The sequence below is a fragment of the Panthera tigris genome, chromosome C2 (assembly GCF_018350195.1).
Source record: "Panthera tigris isolate Pti1 chromosome C2, P.tigris_Pti1_mat1.1, whole genome shotgun sequence".
Lineage (NCBI taxonomy): Eukaryota > Metazoa > Chordata > Mammalia > Carnivora > Felidae > Panthera > Panthera tigris.
In genome coordinates this window covers 114,836,059-114,862,437 of record NC_056668.1, presented here as the reverse complement: position 1 = coordinate 114,862,437, position 26,379 = coordinate 114,836,059, and positions in this window count along the sequence as shown.

Genomic DNA, 26,379 nt, shown 5'->3' with positions numbered 1-26,379 from the left:
ATTTCTTCATTCTGAAAGATGGAGATTAAGAAATTGAAGGATTGGGTTCTTAGATCTGGACCACATAGTGGGAGTTCGTGTTGATGGCTTACTTCAGGGATTCATGGTGCATGTGGTAAGTCACTTTATTAGCATATTCTGGGTCCCATTTTTCCCCTACAGCTTTGAAGCACTGAACATCAGAGAGAAAAAGAACAAAGAAAATTATCTTTAGAGTATTGAATGAATGACCTCCCTATATGATGTTCATCTTTATTTATACTTTCTATCAGATAAAATTTAATTGGAGAGCAATTATCTCCTTTCTGAAAATCTGGCAAAATATGTTCTTAAAATTTTCATTATGATACTAATTCAGTTATTTGATAATTACTAATATACTCTGGTTTTATATTTCTTCTTGATTCAATCTTAGAAACTTAACAGTTATGAAACAGTCCACTACATCTAAGTTTCCAATTTATAACCGTTAAGTTATTTACCATAATCTCTTACAGCTTTTTACAAATCTCCACTCAATTTGTAGTTATGGCCCCGTTTTTATTCCTCATATTATTTATATATGTCTTTGATATTATTTTCTTGATTGATCTTGCATTATTATTTTTAAGGAAACTATTTTCTGAGCATTTGTTTGGCTTTTTATTAACTTTTGCTTTTTTCCTTTTTTTTTCTACTTATATTTTCTTTAATTTTCTGTTGTTTTGCTTTTGGTTTGTTTCCTTTTTTCTTTTCTGGCTTCTACACATTTATTTTCAAGCGATTTAGGAGTCTTATGTTTCTAAGCACAAGGGAGGGGGAAATCTGTCTATAGTTGCACTTTTGATTTAATTTATTACATTATAGTCAATCAAAGCAACCTATATATAATTATTTTTAAGATTTTTTGAGATTTCTTATATGACCTAAAAGGTGTTCAATTTTCTGAAAGGTCCCATGTGTGATTGACAAGAATGCGTGTTATCTCTTTGTGGAATGGAGGGTTGTAAGAGATACATTATATCAAACTCACCTATGTTGTCCAAATCATGTTAAACTTCTAATTTGTTTCTCATGATTCTCTGTTTCTGATAGAGTATGTTACAATTTGCCACTAAGACTGAATTTGATATAATCTCATCTTAAATCTGTAGATTTTGCTTTACATATTTAAACCTAAGTTTTTCGATACTTAAAAGTTCATAATATACTTTCTTATCTTATGAAATGTTTTCTTTATCAGTATGGAATACTTCTTTTTGCCACTACTAATGGTTTTCGCTTCAAACCTTATCTTGTCTAATAAATAATATTATTACATCATTTTAGTTTTTATTTGAGTTGCTTGTTACACATTTTCCCACCATTTCTCTTTGTATTACTCTGTGATATTTCCCCCCTTAATTGTCTCTTGGAAACATACTTAATTTTTGAACTAGAATCTAAGAATCCTTTTAAAACTAGTGAATCCAAATCCCATGGTCTCTGCATATTTCTGTGCACTTAAATGGATTTTATTTCTTCTGCCTCTACTGATATTATTTAATAATGTTAATTAATAGTCATACTTTACCACTTTACCATAAAATTGTATCTCATTCACACAAAACTATTCTTTAAATTGGGAGATTAATTTATTTATCCCAAAGTATTTTTTGAACTTCGTTTATATGTGTTCACTCTCCAGGTATTTGGAATATATCGGTGAACAAATGAGACAAAAAATCCGCCCCCCTCCCGTGGAGTTTATGTTGTAATTCATAATAATGGCTATGTGTTGGACCCTGTTCTTAGTGCTTTATATATGCCACTTCTTCTATTCCTCACAATAAACCCAACAGGTATTTACAAACAAGGAAAAAGTAGCAAGACAAGTAATACTATTAGCCAAATTGCGATAGGATTTAAAGGGCCGTGCAATTTGACTCCTCAAACTATACCCTTAATCATTGTATTCATAGTACTTAGAGATGAATGGTTTTACAACCAGTATCTTTCTTTTTATATATTTGGATTGAGTTTGATATATTATCCAAAGCGACCAAACTTAGGTCCAAACATTTCTTTCAAAGTGACCCCTATATTAAGGTGATTTATAGAACTAACAGCTATTCACAAAATCTTAGCATATTTTACTATTTGTTCATGTATTTTGTAAGAAATGCAACTTAACAATCTCATCTTTCTCAGATAATGCTTAATGGGTTCAACAAACTCTCAAGAGAGCAACGAACAATCGTCTGCGGTTGAAGACAAGTTCTGAAACATAGGAGTTGAAACATACAAGAAACTCTCCTTTTGAATATGGACATAGAATTTCCATCAGTTGAAATGAAAAGTCTGAGGTTTGGGGAACAGAACTCAAGTGCATTGCTGTGCTTATGGCTGTAACACATTGCTTCCCGTGTTACCTTCTCTCAGGTAATAACAGATCGTGGATTAATTTTGGTACTTCCATTTTATTACCCTCATAAATTTTATCTTTTTCACTTCCAACTCTTCCTGTTTCCCTCACTGTTTTTTGTGGCTTCTTTACCACTGGGTTGTGAGGCTTTCGTTAAACATACAGCTTTACAAAACTGTTTCGTGAGATGTCCCATAGTTTTAAAATCCACATAAAAGGCCCAAAGCACTAGAATAAACTATAGAAAAGAGAAGGCACGTATAATAATTCAACTTAAACATAACAGATGGAAAGAGACCAGTTTTTTGTTGTTATTGTTGTTCCTACTCTGTGCTGGGCACTTCTCTAAGAAAAGTGCTCATTTTATATTTGTTGTTATTAATTATAATATCTGAATCTATTTAGCATATTTCATAAAGAATTAAGAGCAAAAGTCATGGATGCCACTCTAGGTTTAGTTTTGATAACATGGTATTTCAAGTTGACATCTTAATTCAAGCCTTTGAAAGGAATATTTTAATATATTTTCTGGTAAAATTTCAATTTCCAGAATGTTTTCTGAATAAATACAGCCAGCAAAAAAAATATTCTTAAAATATAAAGTAATTGCTAACAGTCAACCATTCAGCAGAGTAAAAAAAAAAATCAAGTACAAGATATCTCTTTTTTATTAGTTCACCCTTTCTCATCTTGTATCAGTAGTTAGTTAATAAAGAGAGAGAACGTCAAATGCTACCAAGCAGAACATAGCATGTCAAACTTAGAAAGAAAATTACCAACTTTTCCAAATGTATGCACTTATAACAAGCATTTTAAGAGTTCATAATGCAGTCAATTACCGAAGAATAAATGTAAGAGACCTAGACCACTTACAAGGTGGAATTAGAATGGCATAATTCAACATAGTGAATATAGACCTCTTACCAGGGGAGACAAGAGAAAAATAAAACTACAAAAGGACACCCTCTGGGAAAGCTCTCACACATTCGGGCATGCTGTCTGGTTAGAGTAGGCCAAAACTTGATACTTTTATTTTCAACCTTTGACCCTGGACATCTGGAAACCCAATTTGAGCCAAACAAAAGGAAGTTTTCTTTTCTATTTCAAAAACTTTGAGAAAAAAAAAAAAATAAGTTAAGCACCTAGAATTCATCCTGCTAGCCAAAGCTTCTAATATTTATGCACTTGTAGGGAACTCCAAAATATAAAGCATTGGGTTAAGAAGCAGATGCCCCAGAATCTTAGCAATATTGGCACGTTGTTATTTCTGGTGATGGGTTTAGACAAGAGCTGAGATAAGCAAAATAGCCCAGGACTTTGATGCTCTTTGATGTCCTAATTTAATAGACACCCTCCAATTCCAGAATTTAAAATACACAGAAACATTCTTTATCACCAGACATGCAACCCATATATATTTGGTATCCTGTGCATTTTAAAGGATTTTTTACTTGCAATAAAGTTTTAATCATTACATTATGTTTTAAAATACAACAGAGCAATGATGTGATTTGTCATTGTGGCTTTAATTTATTTGGACAATATTAAAATTAGGAAGTTATGTCCAAATATGTAAGAAAGATTACTTTTCCTTTTACATAAAAAATTATTTGTTGTGGCATGTGAAAATTTTTTGACCACTCCTAATATACAGTAACTTAATTCTTGATTACAAGATAACCATTTAGCCACATAAAGATATATAGCATGGCAAATGGAGAAAAAACATTAACTATAGTGTCATAGACAGTTGTGAATTAGTCACTCAAGCACATGTTAGCTGGGAAATCTTGGAAAAGTTGTTCAGTTTTCTGAGTCCAGTTTCCTCATCTGTAATAGGCATTTTTACCAGAAGTATATAGCAGGATTACTGTGAGAAGGAACAGTGATTTATGTAGAGCATAGAATAGACTCTTTATAAATGCCATCATCATAGTTATTCTTATCAACTTTATTATTAAAATGTTGGAAAACTCATCCAGTGGGATTAGATAAGGTCTCGAATTATTAATTGCCCAGGCAAATTTTAACTTGTGGTTGTGATCTTGATAATTCTTGCAGCCCCAGGGGTCATGGCAGCAATGTGAAAAAGGAACTATCTTCTCTTTGTACACAGAAGCCACACACAGGGATAATTGGATGTTGGTCAGTTAAAATAATAAAATTTAAAAAAGCTAGAAAATTCTTATGGCATTTGATTAAATTATATTGCAGAAACCATATCTACTCTGTTATGAATATTAACTACCATGTAGTAAATGTTAACCATTAGTAAAGGGTCTATTCATAACTGACACTGAAACTATTCTTTCAGCACCATATAAAAGACATTATATTACCATGCAGTTTGCCAAAATGAATTGACTTGGAAATAAAGCAATTGCTATTTGTGGTCTATTTATTGCCTTTTATGGGACTGACTCAATATTTTCTGGTTTTTTGTTTTGTTTTGTTTTATTGTTTTGCCAAGATTTGTTTTGCAAGATTTTGATCCATGCTAGAAATGTGTGCTTAGCTATTGGCAAGAATTCAAAATATTTACACATTCCCCAAATTTTATGTACATCAAAGAAGCATCATCTTTGTTTGAGTTTTGATGTCACCTGTTTTAATAATAACTAACTTATATTCCTATCAACTTGCCTAATATTCTGATACCTATGGCTATTGTTTTTATGTGAAGGATAGTTGGATATCTAATGCTTACCACAGCCTGTGTGTTTGGTCTCTACATAGAAAAAAAAGTTTATATTTCTATAGTTACATTAATTCCAGAATTTATAATTATAATATTTGTAAATCATTGAAAATAAATAACTAAAAAGAAAAAAATAAAGTCAACTCCCCCATGCAATATACCTACTGTTTTATGGAAACAAATGAATAGCTAAAGTACCAGTTGCCAAATATGCTCTTGAATCTGAGCTTACACATAGGTGGGAGGGCATGCAACCACATTTAGTTTCTTTAAAAACTGTATGCTTTCATTTTCAGCACCAATAGTTTTTATTATCACCATAGGAGTACAGAGGCAAAATGTTTTTAGTTTCTTTTTTTTTTTTTGTTTTCTTTTTTCTTTCTTTAAAATCTCATGCCTGTGTTTTCTTTTTCTTCGCAGTTCACATAGCATAGTGCTTTCTGAAAATACACATGCAATTCCCATTATCTATAATGGAGCTGGCATGCATCAAGGAAAGAACAGACCCCATTTCATAGTTACCTTTCTTGTGTGGTATTGTGAGCGCCTGGTCTACCTTAAGACAAGCCCCTTGACAAGTTCTTTGGGTACTTTGTTTTTCATCAGGGAAGGCCATTCTCATCTATGATATACAGAAGTAGACACCTTCTAGGTGGCCACCTACCTTTCCACATGGCCAAAACATGGGACTTCCTTTCCCATGTAGACAAATGTTTTTACAAGCTTTCTTGATTGTGCTTTGTGGAAGAATTCAAACATGAATAAAAGGCAACTGGTGTACTTACAGATGTAAAAGAAAATGTAGTGTGTACATAGTTTATGGTTCTTCTAGTACTCATCATTGATTGGGATCAAGGAACAATCGTTTTGTCAAATTTAGAACCCAGTTAGATCTCATACTCTAAATTTAGAGCCAGTTTCTAGCCTCTTGGGTTCCATATCTGATATTCAATATCAGATTCTCTACATTTGTCACAGAAGTAAGCACACAGTAGGAATGATTGTATTCTACAGTGTGTATGCTATACACCGTATCTGTGTGAATTTATAGTTATTTTTGACAATGAGGCGACTGATACACACTGTTTTAGAACAACTTAATACCTATAGTTATACAAGTTGATGGCATAGCCCATCTTAAATTTAATGGACAAAGCTACTGATCCTGTTTACTGACTACTAATTCCTACATACCCCTTTCTCTGGTGGAAGAGGCACCAAACAGGATTCGCGCGATAGCTTTGTCCTTCTGTAGTGTTTATGTCTGTTAGGTATGGGGAAAGAGATGCATTATATGGACTGTATTGGTTAATTTTGTGTGTCGGCTTAGCTAGACCATAGTAACCAGATATTTGTTCAAATATCATTCTCAATATTTCTGTGAAGGTATTTTTTAAAAGGTGAATTTAACATTTAAATCAGTAGACTTTGGGTAAAGCGGATTACTCTCTGTAATCAGTTGAAAGTCTACACAAGAAAAGATTGATGTCCCTCAAAGAGAGGTAATTCTGCCCGCAGACTGTCTTCAGATGTGAATTGCAGTATCTATTCTTTGCTGGGTCTCCAATCTACCAGTCTACTCTGAGAGATTTTGGACTTGCCAACCTCCATAATTACTTGAGCCAATTCCTTAAAATCTTTTGTCTTTATCTCTATATAATCTCTATATCTCTATATCTCTCTATCTATCCATCTACCCATCCATCCATCCATCCATCCATCCATCCATGCTATCGGTTCTGTTTCTCTGGAAAACCCTAACGCATGCACTATCAAGCCTCCTTCCCTTTTCCCATTGCAGGCTACACTATTTTTAACTCCCTCAGAGATCCATCACCTACAGCATAGAATTGTAAATTCTACTCAAAGAGAAGTATCTAAGATACTCAAAGGTGCACTTGAAAAAAAAAAGAAAAAAATTACAATTGTATTTCATAAAGCCATCTCATGTAGGACTATTTACAGTTAATGATATGAACATCAAGCACGTAGAATCCAAACTCAGCAGCGCTGCCCAGAATTTAACAGTTGGACAGCCAAAATTATTTCCTAGACATGAACTCAACAACAGCAACAAAAGAAGAAGAGAGAAAGGAAAGAAAAAAAGAGGGAAGGAAGGAGAATAGGAAGAAAAGGAAGGAGGGAGGAAGAGAAAGGAAAGGAAAAGAAAAATTGATACATTAACAAAGCACATGTATAGCTGAAATCTAATTGAGCCAACATTATTCAGTACCCATTTTAGGAAAACTGACCATTAATATTTTCAGCCAATCTAATATTCACAAATATCAAGCCAAAGTAGATAGTAAAGACATCAGAAGATTATGGACATTGTATTTTTCGATGCTATCAACAACAGGATTATAAAAACATGAGATGTTATGTTCATAAAATTGTTAATTCTTGGTCTTGGCATATATCTATATCTAGCTATAAAGTAGAAGGAGAGAAGTTATTAATTTAACAAATATTTGTTGAGTACTTACTATGTACCAGATATTATGCAAGGCACCGAGAAAACAATAGTGAACCAGATAAATAATCTCTACACGTAGAGATTTTATAGATCCACTAGAAAATACATGAAACCAAAGAGGAAATCACATTACAGTGGGAGAAAATGTTGTGATTGGAAACTTGAAGTGTGTTAGGGAGGACGGTGAACACATAGCTAATGTGATTTTGGGCATCAAGAAAGGAAATCTAAAAAAAAAAAAAAAAGAAGAAGAAGTAAGCAAGCAGGTGTCAGGCAGGTAGAGAGGAAGGTAAGAGTATCAAGGCACATTTCATTGATAAAGATGAGCTCAATTACACAAGTCTAAATTCTCTCCTTTTCTGTTTTAGGGGTTCTGCATTACCAAGAAATCAATTTTATTTACTTTTACATGTGAGAATCCAGCTTTTGTATATATGTTCCCAACCATGACACATGTTTTGAAAAGAAATTTAGTTTATAAGTGCCTAAAAATTCACATGATGTAAAAAAAAAAAAAATTCACATGATGTTATCCTTCTGTCATTTGTAATTCCATCCACTGAACACCATCAATGATATAGGCCAGTGGAAAGGAACAAAGCAAATGATTATGCAGACATAATTTATGTTTCATTTTGGAGTGCAGCCAGAGACAAATACAGCCATATACAAATTCTACATTTACAAAACCCACTGTCTCAGAGTGGTGAATAGAAGCAGCAGAATGAGAGAAATGAGACCAGGTTTTCCAGAACTATGCTTTGTGTGGTATTAATATGTATTCTGGAAAAACAAAGAGAACCTCAAGGGAACCTGATGTTTTGCTAAAAAGTATCTTACAAATGGGTCTAAAAACGACCAGAGATTTAGACAGTTATCTTTACGCAAAAGTTGCTTTAAGGTGTGCTACCTCAGAGAGGACTAGAAAATTGCTGAGAGACGAGTAAAGGCACAGCCCTGAAACTGCTCGACTCCACCCAGGCAAACCCTTCCAACAACCATCTCATCGCGTGCTATTTTGTAAGTAGCTGCTGACCCCAACTGTGTATTTATGAGATATTTGGTGATTACTGTACATTAAACATATAAATTAAATCTAGCGTCACCCCGTCAACCATGAGTTTGTTGTGTGAGATCATTTTTTGCTTGCTCCTTTACGCAAATAGGCATTAGCACTCACGAGTCTTTGGTGTTCGGGAAATACATGATAACTTTCAAAAATTTTATGGTCCAGTAAGTTGAGGAGACACGGCTCTGAATCATTTGAATGAGAATAATTCTGTGGTAGGTAATTACAGTGAGTCAGTTTTCAGAATGAGAATCAGGAGCCTGATCACTTACATGGCATCAAAAAATAATCTAATCAAGTATTGCTACTTTTATTAAAAGTGAGACCACGCATCTCTTTTTTCTTTCAAATGAAACACTGAAGAGTAACTCATGTGATAAAGCAGAAGAGCTTTCTGTACATAGGCAGGTATATGAAGAGTTTCTCCTTTTCTTTTTATGTTTAAAATGGGCATACTTCGGAAAATAGAGTTACATTTGGAACTCCACAAAATGGTGGGCTTCTCTATTATAATGAGCAAATAGGAAAATAGAATATGCCATATGACATTCCTGTTGCTATATATTAATAGGCTATCAATCTATATTACATTTCAAAATAAGTTTATAATACGCTATTACAAGCAGCGGTAGCACAGTGCTTAGTACAGTAGAGGCATTACATAACTGTTTGATGAATAACTCAGTAGATGATTTATTTCATCAATGCATACATGAGGCAAAGAAATGCAACGGAAGGGATGTAAGAATTTGTATCAAAAGTCTTGCCTGGCTTCTGGTTCTAGCTCTTGCCAGAGTACCTTGAGAAAGGTACTTGCCATAGTACCTTGAGAAAGACATTTCACATCTCTGGACTCCTTCAGATTATTTTTGTAAGAATCAAAAGATACGATGTGCCACTTCACAAAAGTGACTTACTGTTGTTATTCATAGAAATAGTCATAAGACTAGTGTTCTAAGTTTCTTTATTAAAGAAAAGATTGAATTCAGTATCACAATGTAAAGAAAGGTTTTTTTTAGGTGGAGGCACTTAATGGGAGGAATTTTAGTTAAGAGCTCCAGCCTCATGCTTGGAAGCTCCAAAAATATCAAAAATATACAAAAAAATGAACTTAAGAACATATATTCTATTTAGCTAAATATAATTCACACGTCCATCTGCAGGAGAAATTGTAGTATGTTCACAAATTAGATACCGTTCAGCTCTGTCTGCTTATTTATGCAACAACACTGGTGAATCTCAGAAATATTGCTCTGGACAAGGGAAGCCACACCCCCAAAAATACAGTATTATTCTGCATATATTAGGTGTATTATTTTATTGATGATGTAACAATTGCCACACACTTAGTGACTTAAAACAATATAAACATGCTCTTATAGTTATGTCGGTTAGAAGTCTAAAATGGGTCTCTCTAGGCTAAAATCAAGATATCAACAGATTTCTGTTCCTTTCTGGAGGTTTTAGGAAAGAATCTGTTTCTTTACATTTCCAGCTTCTAGAGTTTACCTATATTCCTTGGCTCATGGCCCACATCCTCCATGTTTTTAAAGCCAGGCAAATCCATCTTTCGGGCCATATTTCAATCATCATAATTCCCTGTGAGGCTCTCTTCTGCCTTCTTCTTCCACTTTCCAAGACATAGGGTGCACCCAGATAATCCCAGACAATCTCTCTATTTTAACTTGAGCTCATTAGCAATCTTAATTCTCCTTTGCATGTAACCCAACACAGTAGGTTGTAGAGACTAGGATGTGGGCAACTATGGGGGGTAATCACTCTCTCCACCAGACAAAGTTAAAGAAGAAAACTGGGGCACCTGGTTGGCTCAGTCAGTTAGGCATCTGACTCATGATCTCAACCTATGTCATAATCTCACAGTTCATGAGTTTGAGCCCTGTATTGGGCTCTGTGCTGACAGCTTGGAGCCTGCTTGGGATTCTCTCTCTCTCTCTCTCTCTCTCTCTCTCTCTCTCTCTATCTCAAAGTAAAGAAATAAACTGTAAAAAATTTTAAAAAGAAGAAAACTACTCCATGATAATGGAAATCAGAGCAATAATTACTTCTGGGTGTGGGGCGGGGATTAATTGGAAAGGGGCAGGTAGTAGTTTTTTAGGTTGATAAATAAAATGTTTATGTTCTATATTTTGATTGGTGTATAAATTACATAGCTGTAGATATTTTTTAAAATGTAATGAACTATTCATTTCACTTTATGTATATTATCTATGCATTTCACTGAATGTATGTTATACCTAGCTTTATAAAATTAAAATAATAAAAGGACGCATATGTACCTCCATAACTTGAGATCCAGAGTTCACTCCATTGTTCCAGGCTCCTGTTTTTTTTTTTTTCTGTCAACAGCCTAATTTAAATACAGGAGACTTTGCAAATTGTGAATTCAATTTACATTGTAACTCAACCATCTACAGAGACAGTCTTTATTTCAGACACCTCACTCCTACAATTATAAGAAATACAAGGTTTTATTTTTCAGGCAGTCTTAGAAACTTTTTGGCTCATTATTCATGCCTTGAGCTGAGAAATTAAAACCCTTAATTTGTCATTTTCTTTTTAAAAATTATCTAGTGCAGTCAGAAATAGCCAAACTACCCATGGTTCCTATGTTCCAGTATCATGTTCTACTGCAAAAGCTACTTGACATTCCTAAGTCTTTCCTTCTACAGGTAATTTACTCCAGGAAAATACAAGTGATCGTTTAAGTAATATGTTGACCCCCACATACCTTGGACTTACCACTGTCCTTTTTTCTACTGGCAGAAAGGTCGTTAATGCTGTCAAAGCTAATCTCATGGGACCAATTGCAAACTTTTTTTTTTAATTTGGGAATGATTTCAAACTTACTGAAAAGTTGTTAAATTTAAAATAGCACAAAAACACTCACACTTTATACACATTTATCTATTGTTTACATTTTACTACATTTGTCTTATTATTTGTTTACACATGTGTGTGCATGTACACACACATACACACACATTTTTTTCTGAACCATTTGAGGGTAAGTTACTTAAATTATGGCATTTATCCTTATATATTTTTGTGTAGTTCTTAAAAGCAAAGAATTGATTTTGTATAATCCCAGTATAGTTATCAACTCCAGTAAACTCAATATTGATACAATGCTTTTACCCAGTTGACTATATTTAAATTTAGTCAGTTGAATTAATAATATCCTTTATAGCATTTCACTTCTCTCCTGTACAGTATCCATCTTAGAATTAGATGTTGCATTTAGTCACATTAGCCTCCTTTGTTCTAAAACATTTCCACAGCCATCCCCTGTCTTTTTTGACATGGCTTATGAATGGCTATCAAATCCCTCAGCCCATAACAGTGAACCTCTGGCTGCTACTGCCTCTGGGGAGAATAACATTTGATTCACAAAATGTGAAATCTATAAGGAAATATGGAGCTTAAATGTTTATGAAAATTAGTCTCTTTGTGGATAATTAAACTACAGAAATCTTAGGTACTTCCCTACTCATGGCTTGTTGGACATCATTAAGCTTATATACATAGAAATAACCCATTGGGCATGACTAATATTTGTCCTGTGGGGACAGGGCATTTGCTTAACACTATAACTTGACATCACAACTTCTTCACTCTGTAACTCTGTCTTCCAGGCTCCTAAAGTCCTCTGAGTTGGGCTTTTATTCAGAGGTTCCATGAGGAAAGCACAGCCCCTAGAGAAGTAATCTTCACTGGGAAGGTGGTCTTTCTCCACTAAGCTGCAGAGAAGATGTCCCTTGCACAGGCAGCGACATTGGCTGCATCACTCTGGCAGTCAATGTGGTGTTCCTAGGCAGATGTCACAATCCAGGTAAGCTTCCCAAACACCTTCATGTGGAAAAACATTGACTATTTTTTTAATGTTTGCTTGTTTGTTTGTTTGATTGTTTGTTTAGAGGGAGGAGTGGAGAGAGAGGGAGACAGAGAATTCCCAAGCAGCCTCCATGCTGTCAGCCTAGAGCCCGATGCAGGGCTTGAACTCACAAACTGTGAGATCATGGTCTGAACTGAAATCAAGAGTGGGATGCTTAAGCCACTAAGCCACCCAGGCTCCCCTAGACTTACTATTTAAAACCCACACGCGCACGTACACACACACACACACACACACACACACACACACACATGCATCTAACTACCAAATACATGTAATCACAGATTCTGGTCCAGAATATACAGTGACTCTTAATTTCTAATTATTATTCTTGAGCATCTTATGCTCACTATGTCTCAGAACACCAAGAAAATAAACTTCTATTTGTCTCTCTTCAAATACAGAATGGTTTAATGTTATGATAAATCAGACGGCACTAAAATTAATAACTATCAGGTGCAGTGTATTATTATAGTAATTTATAATGCTCAGTACAGCTCTTCTAGTGTGATGAATTATCTTCCTAATGATGGTTCTACCAAAATATATCAACTTGTAGATACTTCCCAGTTCACAGAGTAATATGCCTCAGCATTATATAATTTTCATAACAGAGAACTATATTAGGAGAAGTATTTTTGTATTCTTTTTCACATTGCTTTTTTTCTTCCTAATGCATAGAGCATATACTATTGTTCTTATCTAATCCTGGTCCTGGGTCCAGGGTCCTCAATAAAAGTAGTAAAAGTCTGAAGTTCAGAACTCTTTGGCACTCCTAACATTACTTGGAGGACAGACTTTAAGGTGGCCTCGGGGGTCTCTACCTCTTGCTGTTTACCCCTTGGACAGTATCCTCCTCTTGAGTATTGGTGGGAAATTGGTCTGGCCAACAGAATATGGTGAAGATGATGGGATGTCACTGCCATTATTACATTACATGGCCAAAGTCACAGGTCACTCCTATGATTACCTTGTAATATATAAGACTCCACCTTACCAGTAACCTTGCTGTAGAAGCACCATCCTTGGGGCGCCTGGGTGACTCAGTCAGTTGAGTGTCCAACTCTTGATTTTGGCTCAGGTCATGACCTCCAGTTTCATGAGTTCGAGCCCACCATCAGGCTCTGCGATAACTGAGAGAGCCTGCTTGGAATTCTCTCTCTCTCTCTCTCTCTCTCTCTCTCTCTCTCTCTCTCTCTCTCAAAATAAATAAATGAACTTTAAAAAAAAGAAGTGCCATCCTCTTTGCTGGTTTTTAAGAAGCAAGCTTCCATGAATCCTAAAGTTGCAAGGAAATAAATTCTGTCAACACCCAGAGGGAGCTTGGAAACATATCTCTTCCCAGTTGTTCTGATGAGACTGCAACCCCACACTACACTTTGATTCCAACCTCACAGGCCCCTGAATAACCCGAACTATTAAATAAAAAAAAATGCATGTTATTTTAAATCACTACATTTGTGGTTATTAGTTACATTGAAATAGAAAACTAATACAATTACACTAAATGGACCTTGTCCTAGTGTTCTGATCTAAAGTTATCTATATGAAATTTATTTTGGAGGGTGTTAATACAACTTCATAGCCTATCAGATATTTTTTTGGACGAGGAGCAGGAAAGTATGTACCTGAAATTTTAACAGTTTCAGGAAATAGTCACTAACTTTTTATTACATGCTAGAGCAATATGTATGAATAAGATGTTTCTAGTTTTCAAGGAGATTATAGTGTAGTGGAGAAGAAAAAACAGAAGCAAGATTTTTTCAGCGTATATGGACTATTATCGGAGAGCACAGAAAACGAGGCAGGGAGCGGTGATACAGGTACAAATGGCCTTGATGAAACAGTTCTGATGTGGGAGTTGCCATGCAGGGGAAGAAAGGACACAAGACTTATTGAAGTTCTATGCAATTGGAAACTAATTAATGGTGATCATAAAAACAACAATTAAATGATGAATATTTATATATCTTTTTCTAGGTACCAGGCATTGTTCTAAATGCATTATTTAACTAACTCCTACAGTAATATAATGATACAGATATTAATTAGCCTCATTTCACAGAAGAGAATTCTGAGAGTTTAAGGGACATCTGATTAGTGGTAAGGATAGGATTCATTCTTCTGACTTCCCCAAGACTTCTGGGCCTATGCTCTTCCCACTAGAGTATAACTCCTTGGGAAGGAGCCTTCTCACCTGCCTCTTCCCTGCCCTACTAAGTTGCATGCTCCCTGAATTTTCTTTGGTTCCAATGGTTTCTTGATCATACATGTTTAAAGCTCCAAGTATGCTGCAAAGCAATTATTGTAGAACTCATTTGTCACCTTGAATAGAAAGTAAATTGTTTGATAGCTAGAATTGTTCAAATCATCTTTTAATCTTCTGTTTCTACCACAAACCCTGAAACAATAGTGATAAATAATGGCAAGTGGATGTGGATGTTCAGAGTCTTTATAGGCAAAAGAGTGCTCATGCCCATGAAGATGACTTCTAAGAAAGAAAGTCTCATATTTCTAAGAGTTTGATTCATTCTTATTTAGAGTCATTTCAGTCACACAAACAAGCAGATGAGCAAAGAAATGAAAGATTGATGGATAGATAGTAGATAGATATAGAAATAGATAAATAACTATGCCTAAGAAACAAAGGATGCTTCAGGGGAGTGTATAATGATGGCCAGCATTACTTAGCATCTGCTCCATGCCGGGCATTATGCTAAATTATTAATTTTTTTTTTGAGAGAGAGAGAGAGAGAGCATGTGCAAGCAGGGGAAGGGCAGAAGAAAGAGAGAGAGAGAGAGAGAGAGAGAGAGAGAGAGTCTTAAGTATACTGGTGTGGAGCTGAACTCGGGGCTTGATCTCATGACCATGAGATCGTGACCTGAGTCAAAATGAAGAGTCAGACACCTAACCAACTGAGCCACCCAGGCACCACTTATGCTAAATTTTTGACATGTTTTTGTGGGTTTTTTTAAACTTTAACCTCAATAGCAACCACATGAAGGAGACACTAATCCTGTTAGATGAGGAAAATGAAGATTTCATAGGTTCATGCCTTGTCTTCAAGGAGCATGTGAGACTGATTATAAAGCTAGGCAGTTAGTCTAATGTTCATGTCTGTGTCCTTAATCACCCTGCATACTGCTTCCTACTTAGTCCTATGGTTTGCCTTCCTTTTTTAAAAATTTTTATTCCCATCAATTGTTATGAGTTAATTCCTTTCTTAGTAGGAGCATTTTCAGCCCTCTTCTGGACCAATTGTATGGGGCATTGAGGTTCAAAAAGAAAATAGACATTACTGACTATAGTTGAATAGTGGTCTCCCAAAAGTATGTGCACATCTCAACTCTGAGAAACTGTGAATGTGATATTGGAAAAACGGTTTTTGTAGATGTAATTAAGTAAAAGATATTGAGATGAGATGATCCTGGATTACCTGGGTAGGCCCTAAACCTAATGACCAGTATCCTTCTGAAAGACAGAAGAGAAGATAGTCAGCACAGGAAAAGGCCATGTGAAGACGGAGGTAGAGATAAGAAATATGCAGCCACAAGAGAAACCCAGAGCCACCAGAAACTGGAAGGGGGAAGAAAAGACTCATCCCTGAAGCCTTCTGGAGAAAGCACAACCCTGGCGACACCTGGACTTCAGACTTCTGGCCTCCAGACTGTGAAAGAATAAACTTCTGTTGTTTTAAGCCATCAGATTTTTGGTAATTTGTTAGGGCAACCCTGGGAATCTAATACACTAACTATCTTTTGTTCCTATAAAGACCTGATAATATTATCTTCCTTGGCAGAAAACCAAAAGTCATATGTTAGACAAATCTGTACCTCATGTGATACTCAAGCCTTGTAAAGTAACGTATATATTATTCTAAGGAAGAGTCAATACACATCCAATTCTCAAAGAGGTCTATGAGCTATATCAGACCCATTGATTTTGAATCAGAAAATGTACATCACAGAATGACCAGGAGATAAATGTTTAAAAAAAAAAAAAAGAGTTTCTTTAGGCCTAATCTTTGGAGAAATCTGTGCTTCTTGGAAATGAGTACCAATGGTCAATAGCCCAATTCCATACATAAGATAGAATCCTAACCCTAGACAAAAGGTCTCTACAAAAGATTCCATGCATTCATTTTTGTAAAAGACTATGCTTTTGGAAACAAACTTAAATGTTGTGTACTTTATATTTGAGATTAGAGAGATAACATGATGTTGAAGATAAACAGGGGCTTTGGATCTGAATGATTCTGATGATTTAATTCTAGGACCTACTGCCCATATAGACATAAAGAATTTTACTGGTCTCTTCGAACCTCCCCCCATCACCTCATTTTCAAAATAGGAACATACACCCTGCAAGCTTTTGTGAGCATTAGAAATACTGTATACAAAATTGAAACAAAAATGGCACTTCTTAACAAAGCAAGAACAATAATAGAAGAAAATACACATCAATACTATGCTTTTGTCTAACGACATTCTAATTATCCAACTCAGAAATCCATTAATGTAGGTTTATAAAAATATTTATTAATGATTCTTATGAATACCAATGAGACTCTTTCTAAATCAGCTGCTATTATAGGGAAAAGAACCTTTTGTCTCAAACTTACTTTCGAAATCATAAAGTGCAGTGGATTTTGTTTTCAGAATTTTGATACTAATTGTTGGTACAACATATCACATTTCAGCTACTCTGGAGATAGTGTCAACATTAGGTTGATGATTTTGCTCAAATCCTCTTACTGACAGCCCTCATTTTAAGGCTGTGATGAAGAAATCAATGATGTCTGAGTTAGGAAGTCCTTTTCAAAGTCTACTCCCTATCTTGTAAAACCCAATTTACAAAACTCAATTGGTCCTTTTGATCACTTTCACTAATCCAGTTTAAGAGCTTAAAGTCCCCCCAAGTGGCCCTTAATTAATGGCTAATATGAATGCACAAGCACACACTTGGACTGTATCTGGAAGTTAACAAATGCATCTGTACCTTGGGATTTGATAATGACTTTCCTTCTGTGGACAGCTGATTGAGACAACACATAGAGTAGTTGTTTACAAACTTCAAATAAACCTTGTAGGTATATTGATAGATCTCACTGACTCCTATCCTTTAATTTCTACTTTTGTGATTCCTCTTCTTCAGAATATTCTGTGTGGGGATGAGGAAAAACCCACTATAGGAATATAATAAAGACCAGAATGTCAATCAACACTTCTTCAGTTCCTAAAGCACAGTCATTTAATATTTTTAGAAAAACCAATTAGCTTATTGAAGACCAGATATTTTCTTAGAGAATGTTTCCCCAGGAAAGTTTCTTCTCGAGGTCTTTTACATTGCTAATATATGTTTGCCTATTGTTAAGCCACAGAGGTATAAATAAAAGCTTTCTCTTACTTATTTTTTTATTTTTAAAATTTTAATGTTTTATTTATTTTTGAGAGAGAAAGAGAGATAGAGTGCAAGTTGGGGGGTTGGGGGCTGGGCAGAGAGAGAGGGAGACACAAAATCTGAAGCAGGCTCCAGGCTGTCAGCGCAGAGCCTGACTCAGGGCTCGAACTCACAGACTGCGAGATCATGACCAGAGCCAAAGTTGGACACTTAACCCACTGAGCCACCCAGGTGCCCCTTGTACCTGATTTGTCTATTGTTTCTTTTTGCTTCATTCTAATGGTTTTATCGTATATTACTCATACCAAAAGCAGCAGTTGGAATACTGTTTCACTCCAATTTTGCCAAACGATTTGGCCAAAGAAAGCACATGATGGATTAATCACAAATACCTAGATAACCTATAATAAGAAAGTGAGTGTTTCGATAGAAATGATAAATTTAAAAGAAGGATTAAAATACCTTCATAATAATGTCTACCTGTGGATATTTATAATCCAATAGCCGTTGTCCTTGAGGACTTAAGGGCTGTGATGTCCAACAGGGAGGCACTAGCCACAGGTGGCTGTTTATATTGAAATTAATTAAAAGTAATAAGATTTAAAATACAGTTCCTTGGTTGCACTAGTCACATTTCAAGTGCTCAATAGCCACATGTGGCTAATGGCTTCCATACTGGGCAGTGTAAATATCGAATGTACCTTTGTTACAGAAAGTTCTATAGGACTGAGCTATTTTAGAGGGGAAATGGTGCCCTCTCCTACTGACTTATTGTTTGTTAGAAAAGAAGAAGCAATATTTTCCATTGTAAGATTAAATTATTTCAACTTCTCTTTGCTGCTTAAAACGGTCCATCTCTTTCAAATGTACTTTTCAGATTGCCTACTGCAGAAATGACCCCTGAAATTATAGCTTCCACGGTCTTATAGAATCATAATTGTTTCCTAGCAGTAGTGTGTAAAATAACGTTAAACTATTCACAGTGATTAAAATACCGTCAACAAATTTATATAGAAATAATCCATAGAGGTAATAACTGTATATACGCCTTGTAGTATCATGCTTTTCCATATATATACATGCTCTTTTGGTGCTGTCTTTGATCAGTTTGAAATGAAAGAGCCAAGAGGCTCTCTTTCCAGGAAACACAAACACACACAGTCACACACACACACACACACCAAAATGTCTTTTGTCTTTTACCCATTGTCACCAAAAATAAATAAATGATACAAATAGTTCTTTTACTGGTTTTAAAAGTAGAGCCAGAAATTATGTGAAGTTGGGACTCTTGAATTATTCATGTGTTCTGATTGAATGGGATCATTATCTCTGGCCTTACAAGCTAATAAATACTGTCTAATGCCTGGATACTGTTTTGATGTAATAGTGTCAGGAAAGAGAAATAACAACTGACTTCTTTGCAAGCTTGGGCCTAAATCAGGGAGAAGCTCCCTGATGAGCTTGTAGGAGGGAGTGTACATGTGTATGTATGTGTGTGTGCGTGCACGCACACACACATATGTGTGACTGTGTGTGACTATCCACAGACATGAAATACCTTAGATGATTGCATTAGGCTTATTTCAATCGTTTCGGCATTTTAACCTGGACTTCCAGCTAAAGAGCAGCAGAATGGCTCAGTTGTCTGGTGCTTGCTGCCTTTTCCCTCCCCTTTCTCTACTCTCATCTATCATATAGTGTGTACAAGTATGTCAGAAAATGCAGACTGAGGCTCAGTAAATGATTATGCTATCTAAGCGTTTGCCAGCGAACAGTCAAATAATCTTAAATTATAGACCAGTGGATTCTTTCCCCCAGATTGATTTCAATGAGTGAATTTGCTTGAGTGTAATATCATCATGAACCAGAGGAGTGTAGAAAGCCTGAATTAAGGTTGTGCTCTTAAAAGCAATCACAGAAAGATGTGCATTTCTAGAAGGTCTGAAAGCATGGAGATAAATACAGTTGACAGTTGGTTTCAGAGAAAGTAAAATTAGAGGTGGACTATGTTACGAAATATCCTTATAGGCTAATAGTTATAGAGATGTAGCAGAATCTGTTAGACATCAAAGAAAAATATCATTATTGACTATGCTGATTTGTTTAACAAAATACATGCTGCCTTTTCTTTCTTAGAACACCACTTTTTTTTTCAAGTGATGTGGAGTCTATTAAAAATCTAAGAACATCCAACAAAGGGCCTGTTAGCGATTCAGTAGTTTGCAAAATTTACACAAGACCAAAAGTCTTTCCTCTGAGACAGCTGGCTGGATCTTACACAGAATGCATAGGTTTTCCAGACTGCTTTACTCAACATTTAATGCAAGCTAATAAATCATGCAATTTAATTAACTTTTTAACAGGAATTAAAGTGTGTGAACCATCTATTGGAATGGGTGTGAATACTATTTCAATAATGCTGTACTCACAGGACTGTCTGCCTCTTTCTAATAGAGGAAGCGATGGAGGGCAAGTTTTTTTTTTTTTAAGAAGTAAACACTCTTTATTTGCCAGTATAGCTAATCCTTACCTGTGATCTTAGTGTATTTTTTTCAATAAAGTGGCCAGAAAATTTTATTCTTAGATTGAAGAAAATTTTGAATTTGGAGCACAAAGAAAAATGTCAGAGGTGGGGAAACTAAAATCTTCTATTGGTGATAATTATTATTCTGACCTTTGTCTTTTCGAGATAGGGAGTGCTCCTCCAAAGGGAGAGAATAAGGCATTTCATGCCTTTGCCTTCTGGAAGACACAAACTGCCACTTTTTCTCCAGTGTTTTCCACCTGTCAGCGCACTAGGTGCAGACCTGACAGTCCACCCATGCTGTAATTCCGCAAGGCCCGCATGGTTGGCAGGACATTCACAATGCGCCTGTCCCCAAACAGGGCCTTTGGCACTCGGCTTCCCCTGTTCACTTGCACCGTGACAGGCTGCACACAAGACAGATATGTGGATCAAAGGCAGGGCCTGTGGATACACCCAGCAGGATCCAAGGAGCATTACTTGTGTTCTCAATAATTTGCTATTAGTATTGCAGAAAAAGTGAGGAGTGCACTATTGAGTGATAAAAACACATTTCATAAGGAAAATATACACAATGTGTATTTTTGATGCTGGACTCAAAAGGGTCACAAAGATCAGTAGAAGGGCATGCAAGAAAGGAAGCAACAATGTGAGCTAGGAAACTTTCAGATCCCTTCACGTGGATAGTTTTGCTCAACTGTGAAAATGTGATGGAAGGAAATGAAAAAAAATTAGGTTCAGAGAAAGATGGGAAATGATGTACTTCTGCCCTGATTCTTGTCATATTCCCATATAATTTTACATTATTCTTTGTTTTTCTCTCACAATAGGGAAATTCATGGGACTATTTAGAATGAGAGTTCCAACTTTATGTAGATTTTTTTTAAGTTCTTATTTTAATTCTGGTCACCTAATGGACAGTGTTATATTAGTTTCAGGTGTCTGGTCTTTATGTAGAATTTTTTTTTTCATCAGACCCCAGAGCAGTCACTGTCTAAGTTCAGTTAGCATTGCCTTTGACCCCCATGCCTGTGAAAACACGCGTTTTCCAGTCAGCCCTCTGCTGGGTTCTCAGAAACAGTTATGGAAAGGGATATGTATGCATATTTAAAGTCTGTACATTTATAATCCAATATCAAATTTATACAGGCATATATAAACTGAGAGCCCCAACCAAGCTTAGTGATATGTAAGCCTGCCCCACGTCACTGGAGAGATAAGGGGTCTTTCTCTCTTTAATATTTTACCCTCCAACCTTTGGACTCTGTAATGTACCCATTTGCTGCCATTTATAGAACCCATGTTTCCAAGTTTATTACTTAATATCCCTTCAACCGAACACTCCACTTTCTCTCCCAGCAGGGCCCAAGTCAGTACATCTTCATCTAGGTATGCCTTCCTTCAATTTTCTGACAAAATTTTCTGGCACATAAAGGTCTAAGTCTAAAGAATGAAGGAAGAAAAAGGGATTTCAATAGTGCTACCAATTTTTTTCTCTCATTCTCCTTTGCCTCTTGCTTCCCAACAGCCTAACTTTCCTTCTTGATCATTAATTTCTCTAGTTTTCTAAATAACTAGACCTTAATATTTGGGAGGAATAATACTCTTCACAGGTAATAAGGTCACTAAGGTGCATGCATTTAAAACTGTCTAATGTTTACCCTGAATCCCAGCCCCCAAAGAATAATATCCAATGTCATACGAATAGTTATGTTTAAGGCATAAGGTAAAATAAGGTAAAAAATTATTTACATGATGTAACTTCTTAAATCTTCAAAGCAAGACTATGAGTTATATTATAATTATCCTCACTGTTTTATAGGTAAAGGCATCCCCCATGAAGTAGGTTAGTGAGTATTTTTTTTCAAGAAGTAAAAATGATATATCATAGTCAAAGTAAACAAGGGGAAATTGATCTTTCCAATAGGCTTCTTTTAAACAAAACATTCATTAAAGTCAGAAACTGTAAGTTTAATGTAATTAAATTAAAGTTGTGTGGGAGGCCCCTAGCTCCAACATTAAGTGATTATTTAGGATCATATTGGGGAAATGTGGTATAAAGACGAATCTATATGGTAGGTCCAAGACTGTGAGAGAAGAAGCTGGAGGCAATGCATTTTCACTCCAGCTGTTTCATATCTTTAGTGCGTCCTTTACCAACACTCAATCATGGTCTGGTATCCTGTGCTGTAATTCCTGGAGTGGCCACTAGATGTCAGGCATAAAGTCTACAGGTGGCAATAAGAGACCCTTTTCTTCCTGGCCTGTTTTCAAAGAGAATAATCCCTTGCTATCCTCCTCATTCTGACTATGACATGGCACTACAAGGTAGAATGTCATGTGTGATCCATGAGCTACCAGCTCTTTAAGTCGGTGAATCTCTTGACAGTGAAGAAAAGGTTTGTATACGCCCCACACATAGTACAGTGTCTGACTGAAAATGCTTGAGAAATATTTGTGCTTGGGTGTTGAAGGCTTCCGCATGGATTTTTTAGATCAGTGATGGAGGGATTCCCTATTATTCTCAATTTGCATAATTTCGATTTAGTCTCATTGGACTAAACTTTGGTAAGTACAGAGAGGCACTCTATTAAATGGAGACTCATTTTGACCATATTCATTGTGTATCTACATGCATAAGAGATCTGGAATAGCCATAGCTCTCTTCCTTAGTTTTGCCTCTTTAAGAAGGGGGAAAGAGTAGCCACATCTTTCCGTACCACTTGGCTGTTGAGAAGGATAATTAGCTGCCTTCAACTTTTCCAGAGAAAAACATAATTCAACATCCTGATGAACAAACTTCAAAAATGGGAGTCTATCTTTCAACTAGAATTCATGCCAAAATTAAACCTCAGATCAGATCATCTATTTCAAATCAAGACTCAGAGATCAAAAGCAATTCCCCCAGAATAGGACCCAAGCCCTCAGGGCAGAGCCCATAGTAGGATTTTAGACAGGTCTTGTGATCAAGAAAATGTGAAGTAGGAAATGTATGGAGGGCTAGGTAGGCAGTGTATTAGCATGCTAAAGGTCTGCCACAGGTATCTGATAACCAATTACAAAGCTTGAACCTGGTATCTGAGAGCCAATTATGAGGCTTAATCCTGGAAGACTAGCAAAAGCAAGCTGTTCAGGGAGAAACAGAACCAACTAGCCAAGGAGGCTGAGGTCAACAAGGGATATGTATGCAGTCAACAGAGCAACAGCCCAGTTTCTAGAATCAAGTACACAGTCATACCAAGGTAGAAAAGTTTTGAATGGCTATTCAAACATCGAATCATTCATCTAAATCATGCAAATTCTATTTGACTGATCCCATAGCTGGGGCAGGTGTAAATCTGTAGCAAGTGGCTTACAAGTGTGAATACTGGAAAAAGAGGAGTTAAGAAATCAGATGTACTTAAAATTTACCAGGAACCCTCTCACTTGCTAGGCATCATGGTAAGTTCAACAACAGCAGAAAGCATGACTCCCGAATTTAAGTGAAGGCAGCTGGGTAGATAAAATGCTTAAAAATGTCTTATCCTAGGGGCGCCTGGGTGGCTCAGTCAGTTAAGCGGCCGACTTCAGCTCAGGTCATGATCTCGCGGCCCGTGAGTCCGAGCCCCGCGTCGGGCTCTGTGCTGGCAGCTCAGAGCCTGGAGCCTGTTTCAGATTCTGTGTCTCCCTCTCTCTGACCCTCCCCCGTTCATGCTCTGTCTCTCTCTGTCTCAAAAATAAATAAACGTTAAAAAAAAAAAGCAAAAAAATATCTTATCTTAAAAACACTGTAAATTATAACCAGCTCCTTTTCAACTCAATAGCTTGTGCTTCTAATTTCTGAGGAATATCACAATGATATGGTCAGAAGGAAATCTACTGAGGGTTAAGTTTTTGTACATGTTGATGTTACTGTAGCTCTAATGCTTTCAAGTATCCTCATCAGGGGTATTAGACTCAGTGGGTATAATGAAGAGGAAGAAACAATCTTCTGTAAGCTAAAGTTGGCACTAGTATGCAAAACCGGAGCCACATAATCTTTTTTCCAATATTTTCTATTAAGAGGATAACTAATATATTAAAATGAGACGGAAATAGCTTATCACTTATTAGATATGTGATTACTGGGCTTTTATTTTTTTAGAGACCCAGTTTTAGCAACTATAAAATGGGAATAATTATATCTAACATGAAGAATTATTGTGACGGTTACAAGATACTCAGACACATAGGTAGTACTCAAATAATTACCACTATTATTCCAGTGGGTCATTGCTGTTCTCCCACAGAGTTCATACACACCTAACCCTTAGCATCCAGGTTGTATACGAATGTTAATTGCTGAATAGGGGGATTATATTACAGGTTTTAAATGATCCCAAATTACTTCTCATAAACTTTGCTTAGGATGGGTTTATTGGAGATGACACGGAAAGTTGAAAAGGAGTATTTTTAAAACCAGCTGGCACTCCATTTTCCCATAGAATAGCATCGACTCCCTAAAATGAACTATTCAAAACCCGCTGAGGGAAAAAGTAGCTCTAGCAGGTCGCTGAGCACAGGGCCAGTCACAAGTCCAGAACTGCTCCTGACATCACAGGCTGAAATAGAAGAAAATGATCTTATGCCCATGGGATGCCTCTTTGCCTTAAGACAGTTCATATTGAACTCAACAAATCTACCAGTTGCTGAGCAATTATGCATGTAAAGTAGATGGAAAACACCTCAAAATGAACAGTGCTGACTCTGCAGGATACTGAAAGCCATCCTAGACTACGAATCAGGCTAAAATCCAAACCGCTGCTCCATGTACTGATAATCATAGTGACATGGAATTGATCCCTCATTTCTGTTTTGGGCCTTAGTCAATATACTTAGGGAAAGCCAGGACATTTCACTCTTCCCTGTTCTGTTTCCTATATTGTGAGGAAGGATAACATTTGTGAGATCAGGTTTCTCAGGGCAGTCAATAGAATATTATAAAGGTCATTTAACTAATTTAAAACTTGTTTGATCATTTATTTAGCATAATCTTTAAGAAACTTTTAGATGTTACCTAGGGAAACTCAAAATAACTCAAAGTTAATTAAACTCAGAAAATGGTATTATTTCATACCATCACACCACTATCCCCAACACACACACACACACACACACACACACACACACACACACACACACTTTCAGCTCCCACACGGCACAACACATACCTTTCAGGAAACCCCAAATCATTTTTAACACTTGGCCAAGCGGCATTGCTATCATTCATCTGGGAAAAGCTAAGGGTTTCATGGTTGACATAAAATATCTAAATTTTAAAACTTATCACCCATGTGGAAAATGAAGTCTAAAAAGACATTTTGCTGAAAGATTCCATAGGCAGGTGATTTTACATTTCTTTTATTCATCACTAGATGTCTATTGCAATCCCTTCAACTATTATTTCTAAATTTCCTCACACTCTTCAGGTTACCAACTACTGCTCCAGATCCTTTGTGCTTCTAAAGGACCGAAGTGTCTCTCACTACTAAAATCACTCAAAGTAATTTCTTCAACTTCCCTGTTCTTGACCTTGAAACATCTCTGTAGCTACACTCTCTATGAGAGTGAAGCAATCTTTCCCCATTCAAAGGCTAACCCCACTACCACATCCTAGGGTGAATCTGGATGATTCTACCTTATCCTATCTGGTCCTTTGCCAGCAACTTTCCCTCACAGGCTAGATCACTGACAGAGTTACCTACAGCGTGGTGTGGCTAAGAGTGGAATTTGGTCAACTTGACTTCTGAAACTCATCCTCATCTCTACCCCCAAATAATGTCCTTCTTCCCATATTCCTTTTCTCAGTTTGTGGCACCAACATATTGACCAATTTCTCAGAGGAGAAGCCCAAAGTCCCCCCAAATATCTCTGAGTCATGTTGTACTTACTGT